The 8,483-nt window shown below is 41.1% G+C and overlaps 1 long non-coding RNA gene across 1 annotated transcript; it reads left to right on the top strand.

Annotated features, from left to right (window-relative positions):
• Positions 1–2,195: 2,195 nt before the first annotated feature.
• LOC141560211 (uncharacterized) lies at positions 2,196–8,031 on the top strand. Its single transcript, XR_012487652.1, has 3 exons — positions 2,196–2,290; positions 2,592–2,632; positions 7,601–8,031. It is a non-coding gene; the product is annotated as an uncharacterized LOC141560211 (long non-coding RNA).
• Positions 8,032–8,483: the final 452 nt, after the last annotated feature.

The following is an 8,483-nucleotide window of genomic DNA, read 5'->3' as shown; positions in this document are numbered from 1 at the left end:
AAAGACTAACGTGAGACGATCCTTGAATTCAAGAAACTTAGACTACATGGGAAAACAGGCCAAATGATGAATATAAGTATAAGATACATAGATAGATAACTAGATAGACAGATAGACAAATAGATAGATCAATCGTATATGATATGATATGTAAATTACAGAGAGCATTGAAAAGAAGCAGACAGAGTAGCAGCTAAAATGTGCTGATCCATAGGATTGAACTTCCTGGCAGCCCACCCCAAACAAAAGCAAACTTACAGGTACCCTCCTGCAAGTGACACTAAATGATGTTGTCGGGTCGAAGAAAACATATGTGATGTCACCAGCAAAAGTTCATTGTTGTCCCTGAACCTAAACTCAAAGGGGAACTGAGTCTATAGAGGATACACTGTAGCGCTTAGTGTGCCATATTGAATTGGAAAGTTGGAAAGAGGGGTTCCTGCACCTATTGACAAAATTGTGCAATGGGGAGTCAGGGGGTGGAGGTCTGGTGAGGGCTGCTGAGAAAATGTGACTATCAGCAAGCACTGGGAAATATCCCTAAAGTTGGATTGCTTCATGGCTACATTATCCCAGAAAGGCCACTAGCTGCCATGTCTAGAGTCTGAGTTCAAATCTTAACTGCCACTTGCTACTATGGGATGCAGGGTATCTGGAAAGAATTGTCCAGATCCCTTCTACAGATTAATCTGCCTTCCCTAGAACATCCAGAACAAGACTCCCTGACTTTCCAAATGAGGATTTGATTGACAGTCACGTTGAGAGCGAGGAACAGAGTTGGGACTCTATGTCTCCAATTCTAGTCAAGTTTACATGACAAAGCAATCATCCCTGGCTATTGAGAAATAGAGCTGTTCAAATTCACACAAATACTATTATTCAGCAGACCTTATTTTCCCCTATTTGAAAGGAAACTTTTTCGAAGGAAGAGAGACTGTATATTTGTATCACCAGCACATCACATATCTGGCACATAATAAACTTAAGTTTTTTCTTCAACCATTCATTTATTCATCCATCCCCTACTCCCCAAGAATGTCAGTGAAAATTGGCAGCCCATTAATGGAGAGACAGACTGTTCTTCGAGGAAATGGCACATTCTAATTTTCCTTTTCCAATTGTCAGAGAAGGTGACCTGTGGCTGGCTCACATAATGAAGTCAGCAGGACATTCCAGTTTCTGCCTCTTGGGATTTTCCATATTGAGAAGCAAGGCCATAAATCAAAGTCATCATCTCCCTCGCTAGCAAAAGGGTATGATGGAGTGGGTGTGACCAAAATGACTTTTAGTTCTCCAGATTGAAAGTCCTCAGCTGAGCTCTCTCCTCCTCTCTCACCCTCCTGGAATCATGAGATTGACTTTAGCAGCCAGAAAAGGAAGTGAACTTTGTACACGAGCTACAAACTGCTAATCATACACAACCCAGATGCTGGGCCCATGTGCTGGCTAAAGCTTACTGGGACGTAGACCTCTCCTTATTGTCTTTGTCTAGCCCCTTTTGGACTGTGAACATCCTGAGGGCTATTCATCTCCCCAGCACATAGTAGGTGCTTAACAAATGTTTTACCCATCATTCTGACAAAGTATGGCTTTCTATTTTTTGTCATAATTCAGGAGAGTTATCAAAAAGGGCTAGAAGGGACAACCTTCTCATGCTATGGTTGCAGAGAGAGACCTGACCAAGCTCACATAGCTAGTGACCCCCCAACAAGCAGTAGGATCTGGGAGAAGATTTGAATCCAGGTCTTCCCATTCCCATTCTCTCTTTCCTCTGGGCTATCCTAGGTGGATTTTAAAATTATTATTATTAATAGGCTTCTAGAGTGTGGAGATGAACAGGAATTACTTTAGAAGTTAGCTAATCTCTAGCTTCTTCAGAGAGAAGGAGAGATTTCAATTGTTTCTTTCACTCCAATGTAGGGAGATTCCCAGTGTATTCCATGGGTGTGCTCCCTGGGCAGCTCAAACTGGCTCATGAGAGCCTATTGTTAAAATTTCAATTTTAGCATTTACATCTTGGAAATGAGCAAAGGTGACAAATCAGGGGTGGGCTGATCATATTATTGCTTTCTAGATTTGGAGAAAATGGTAATAATTCAAATTAAACTTCAGAATGTGCTGTGGGTACATTTTTTTAAACTGGTTATTAAACATTTATGAGCATCCCCCTGCCACTAACTCACCTTATTTTACAGAGTGTGGACCTGTGTCTCAGTAGGAAAGCTCCTACATGGATTCATACCAACAACTACTTTGTATTCAGGATTTGAACTCAGGGCTTGATTCCAAGGTCAGCCTTCTATCCACCATAGTGCCTTGGGTTCATATAAAGTTTTTATTTCTAGATTTCATGATATGTTTCTCAAAGAACCCCGTGAGACAGTCAATGGCCATCTTACTGTCTGCATTTCCAGATGAGGACTCAATTAACAGTTACATAGAGTGAGGAGCAGAGCTGGGACCTACGTCTCCAACTCCAGTCAAGTTTACATGACACAGATCATCCCTGCCTATTGAGAAACAAACGCTCACATTCATGCATCCAAAGGAAGTCTTTGGGTAAAGATTAATGAACTCGTTTTTCATTACAGAACCTGAAACCATCGTGACCACAGATTGAAGACTTTTGTGGGTAAATGTATGATTCTCCCAATGTTTTTGGCTATTTCTGGAATTAGAGGAGAGTGACAGTAAGTTCTAATCCTCATGTTATTCCCTAGAATTGGGACTGTCCAACTTATATTCAATATTTATTAACTCATTATAGACCCAGAACTGGCATTTTCATGGCTGGGACAACTTTTACAAATTAAGGCCTCCATCATTTTTTTCCTTTAAAACTATTGTACTGATTTCTTTTACTTTTACATCTCCTTCATTTCTGAATATACTCAATGTCCTTTCCCCTATTCACTAAAAAAAGGAGAGGAAATAGTATTTTACTAAAATTAACAACTATTTCAAATGAATTAGAGGATTCATATGATATTTTTTGTCCATAATTCCCTATGTCTGCAAAGAAGCAAGTAATATGGTTCTCCCTCATCCCCATTCTTCTTTGGAACATACCTGAGCATTACAGAATTATAGAATTTAAAAGTTAGAAGGGATGCCTGTGGTGACTGAGAGTAATCCATTCCTGAGATGTCCTCCCTCTACAACGTACTGAACAAATGCTTGTGCATCCGCTACTTGAAGACTTTAAAGAACTGGGGGAACCCAGGCACTGGGATCTTAATGATTATCTGGTCCAATCTGGTGTGTGTGTGTGTGTGTGTGTGTGTGTGTGTGTGTGTGTGTCTATAGGGAGAGTGGGTGTGTGGGTGGTGGTGATGATGGACTCCCTTAGAAGCACAGTGGATCCTATGTTCTCCTCAGAACTGTATTTTTAAATGCACACACTAAAATATATACAATTATAAAAGAAACTATGTTGAAATATAGTTATTAAAATATTTAAAAACCAGATTCACATATCCCAGGTAAACAAACTCTGATCTCATCTAATCCTCTGTGAGAAATGGAGGGAAATATACTTTGCAATTACACAGTATGTAATTTGAATCGACTTTTTTTTTTTTTTTTTTTTTTTTTTTTTTTACGGAGACAATTGGAGTTAAGTAATTTGCCTAGGGTCACACAGCTGGTACTGTACAAAGTGTCCAAGGCTGGATTTGAATTCAGGTTTTCCTGACACCAAGGCTAGTGCTCTAGCCACTGAGCTGTATAGCTGCCCCTTGAATCAACTTTTAAAAATTCAATATATTTGAGGGAGGGAGAAGTAGATGTGTTGGCCAGAGGAAGGTAGCTCTCCCTCTGTCTAAGAGGAGTTCACCTGAGATGAGGCCCATAGGGTGGAAGACACAATTAATATTTGTCAATTGCTCCTCTTTACTAATTGTTCTTAGAGATCAAACATTCTAATTAGTTCTGATTTTTTCAATAGAAATGTTTTAAAATCTCTAATTTCATTGAAGATCCATTGCCTTCTCTGAAAGCTGATGCTCAGTCTCATTGGGTAATTAATTGTGGTTATAACCCCAGGTCTTTTGCTTCCTGAAATATGGTATTCCAGGTCTTCCAATCCTTTATTGTAGATGAATGTATGGGTAATCCTGATTGTTGCTCCTTGATTTTTGAATTGTTTCTGTCGGGCAGCTTGCAGTATTTTTTCCTTGAGATTGTAGTTTTGGAGTTTTACAACAATGTTCCTTGGGGTTTTCCTTGTGGGATCTCTTTTTGAAGGTGATCAATGGATTTTTGTCAATGGGTATTTTCTCCTCTGTTTCTAAAATATCAGAGTAGTATTCCTTGATGATTTCTTGAAGAATGCTATCCAGGCTTTTTTTCAGGTAGACCAACAATTTTTAAACTGTCTCTTCTGGATCTATTTTCCAAATCAGCTGTTTTTCTAATGAGGTATTTATCAATTTCTTCTATTTTTTCTTTCTTTTTAGTTTGACTGACTCTTCATGTCTCATAAGTTTCCATTTGCCTGTTCTAGTATTTAATGTGTGATTTTATTCAGTTACCTTTTGTATCTCTTTTTCCAATTGGTTAATTCTACTTTTGAAGGTGGTATTTTCTTCAATGGATTTTTTTTTTTTTTTGCATTTGATCAGTTATATTTTTTAAGGAATTGCCTTCTTTTTCTAAGCTGTTAACTTTCTCTTGCGTATCTTTCATTTCTTTTTTCATTTTTTTCTACCTCTCTTATTTTCCCCTTTTAAAGTTTTTTATGAGCATTTCCAAGAAGCCTCTTTGGGCTTGAGACCAATTAATATTACTCGTTGAGATTTCCTCTGTGGACATTTTGTCCTCATCTGAGTTGATATTTTGGTCTTCCTTGTCACCATAGCAGCTTTCTATGGTCAAGATTCTTTTCTGTTTTTTTTTTTTTTTTTTTTTTTGATCCTTTCTTTTCCTTTTCTTTTGGTATTTCCTCTTTTTTTAAACTTTTATGGTCAAGCTCTGCTGCTGGGGTAAAGGGAGCACTGTCCCAAGCTTCCTGTGTAGCTCTGAAGCTTCACGTTGAGCATGGGGTCCCCTTGTGCTTACAGGGGGTAGCTTTGCCTGCTCTGTTCAGGAAACAGCCGGGTTTCCCAGATTTGCCTTCTGAGCCGGGACTAGAGGCTGCCCCACTGATCTGCTCCTCTCCTGAGCCAGGACTGAGGGGTCTCGGTTGCTGATTTGCTGTGATTAAGACCCCCTCACCGACTTTCCCAGAATCTGTCTGAGCTTTTCACCCCAGTTAAGTCTGACCTTTCTTGAAATTTTCCCAATCTATCTTGAGCTGGAGAGTGGTTTCATTCCATCTGACTGCTCAGAGGTTTGGTTTCCTGTGGTTTTTGAGAGAAACTGGGAGAGCTCAAGCAGCTTCCCTGCTTCACTCCACCATCTTGCCTCCACCCCTGAATTCATTAATTGTTCAAATAACCAACCTCATTGTTTCTAGATGCAGAGAGTCAGTGGGCCCGTGCTCCCTAACTTCTTGCCCCCTCATTAGAGGCCTATGTATTTGCTTAGTTGAAGCTCTGGCTGGCTGATAACATTGTAAAGAGCAGAAGGATCGAGTGAAAACTCCAGCAGACCTCAGACCTAGAGGTCTCTGTGTGGTGTGCCCAGTACAGAACAGGGCTTCCTTGTACTGAACACAGAGACACCCCTGCAGATCAGATCTCAGTCATGTTTACCTCTTGCTCTCATCTTTGAAATGACAGGTTCATACCAGCAGGGACCTTTGAGCCCCAGTTATGGCTTTTTTTGTTTTCCCATTTCAACAACAGAAGGATGGATTAGGGGATCTCCTAGCCGGCTTCCAGCTCAAAATCCTATGATCCTACATTATCGGAAAATTCCACTCAGAAAGAAAAGTGGATGTTCTTAGCTCTAGGGAACAATTTATTCCAGCCTTGTTCATCTTGAACTCCTCAGATATAAAAATTCATAGAACATAATATGTAACAGTTTAGTTGGCAAAAGAAAATGGGAAAAGAACCCGAGTCCAACCTTCTGGAAACTAAAAGGGACAAGAAAGGTTTAAGTATATATATATATATATATTTATATATATATATATATATTTTACATACATGTACAATATATATACACATATAGGTGTGCATGTTCACACACACACACACACATATATATATATATACATATACATGTACATATATAAATATGAACAAATACATAAGCATATATACCTATACCTCATACGCACACAGGCAGTATGGTGGAGAGAATTCGAGACCTGGAGTCAGGAAGATTCATCTCCCTGAATTAAAATCTGATCTCACATACTTTCTAGCTGGGTGACTGGGCAAGTCACTTAGTCTTGTTTACCTCAGTTTCCTCATCTGTAAAATGGATTGGAGAAGGAAATGACATTCCTATAGATTTGGCAAGAAAGCTCTAAATGGGATCACAAATCGTTGGACATGATTGAACCCCAACCCCCATCTACACAAATATGTGTGTGTATGTACATGTACAAAGGTCTACATATACATTCATGCTACAGCTATGCTAGCTTAGAGTAGAATGGCTCAGAATGATTGATTATAAAGACGGATTACACATATCCCGATTTAACTATTAGACTCTAAGCTCCCTCTCCCAGGGCAGGGTCAATGTGTGGGACAGATTTCACTCCTCCCTTGGGCCCAAGCAACAAGAGGCTCCTGATGATAGATTCCTATATATGCATGTTATCTCTCCTTGAGAGCTAGTAAGCTCCCTGAGATGAGGGACTGTCTCATTACCATCCTTGTACCGCGGGGGTCTGACACGTGTCTGGTGAATGTTTGCTGATTAATCAGTTGATTGACACTCAGACTTTGTGAATGGTTTTTTGGCCTGGCGCAATGGAAGGAAAGAAGGATTGAGACAGATGGTCTCAGTTTTAAGTTCCGGCTTTCCGCAACTTGTTAACTGAATGACCTTGGACAAAAGTTTCACCTCAGTTACCTTCTCTGTAAAATGAAGTGACTGGACTAAATGACCTCCAAGTTCCCTTAAATCTGCGAGGCAACTGTGGTATTGTGGAGAGAGCACTAAGTTAGAGCCAGGAAGAACTGAGTTCGAATCCTGATTCATGTGACCCTGAGCAAGACCTGGAGTCGCTTACCTCAGTTTCCCCCTCTGTAAAACCCACATAATGACAGCGCTGCACGCCCAGCGTTGCTGTGAAGACGGTGAGCAATCTGTAAAGCGCTCTGCCAACCTTAAGGCAGGAGAAATATGAACCACTGTGATGGTGGATCTGTGCTCTTGCCTCTTTCAGAGAAGTGGTTTGCATATTTTAAATTGCATTCTGGGTGATGGTCTCTGAGCTACTTTCCAGCCACCAGGAGACTTGTAAATCCCCACGAGAGTTGGAAGTGACACCTTCTGGGAAAGTGAAATATGCAAGGCCTGCTAATGACTCATCAGAGCATCTAGTCCTGGAACAGAGACTCACTGCCCCCTTATTCTTTCATGCAGCAGAACGTTTCAGACACATCCAGTCAGAAAGACTGCCTCCGGGCTGCCCTGCTGCTGCTGCCTTTGGTTGCCACAGAGACACTGAGAAGGCCTGTCTCCTCTCTGCTTTCAGGGTTACCTGGCAGATTGCCTTCCGTCATGAATCAGGACCGACGCTGCAAGAACCCCCCCTCATCCCGCAGCTAAGCCACTCGGGGACATCTACAGCTGGGGCGTGGACGGGGCTATTAAAGGACTCCACACCTGAAGACACTGTTGGATGTTGGAACGAGGAGGGATCCTGGGGCTTACCTAGAGCTCATTCTGCAAGTCCCCTTGGCACAGCCCCAGGAATATTGGGCTTGGAGTCATAGGCCCTGGTGTAAAATCCCTCTTGCTGCCACTTAGGGCTGAGGTGACCTGGGTGAAAATCACTTTCCCTTCCAGGACTTAATTTCCTCCTCTGCAGAATGGGCCATGTCTTTCAGCTCCAAACCTGCAAGTAGAAATCTCCACAAATCTCACTCCTTTCCTCAGTTCTATATTAAGAGAACAACTTTCTCTCCCATTTCAATTTTTTTTTAATGTTTTGGATTAAAACACCATATCTATAAGTAACCTTCAAAGTCGACATAGTAGATGTTCACAGATCTACTGAATACATGTCTACCCTAAAAAAGTTAGCATATGTTGATTGAGTGATGACACACAAACCAACGTCCATGAATAAGAACAGAGAATATTTCCTGTCTCCTTTCCCCATCTCTGACAATGTCTGCTTTCCCCCCACCTTGACTCATTCCAGACAACCAAGCTGCCTTGAACTCATAGTGCCCCCAAGTGGCCAGCATGGAGAACTCTCAGACCCCCAGATGTCATGCATCTCACTCAAGTTCAGCAGAGGCAATCACAGATACCCAAATGGATTTTAACTTAAACCACATCCCTCTTCTTTCAGTTCTTCTCTTCAGTCAGAAGCACGTACACTCACTCACACACACACACACACACTCACA

This window comes from Sminthopsis crassicaudata, chromosome 3 (assembly GCF_048593235.1).
Source record: "Sminthopsis crassicaudata isolate SCR6 chromosome 3, ASM4859323v1, whole genome shotgun sequence".
In the NCBI taxonomy this organism is placed as follows: Eukaryota; Metazoa; Chordata; class Mammalia; order Dasyuromorphia; family Dasyuridae; genus Sminthopsis; species Sminthopsis crassicaudata.
The sequence above is the reverse complement of the archived record's forward strand: the minus strand, read 5'-3'. Positions and strand labels throughout refer to the sequence as shown.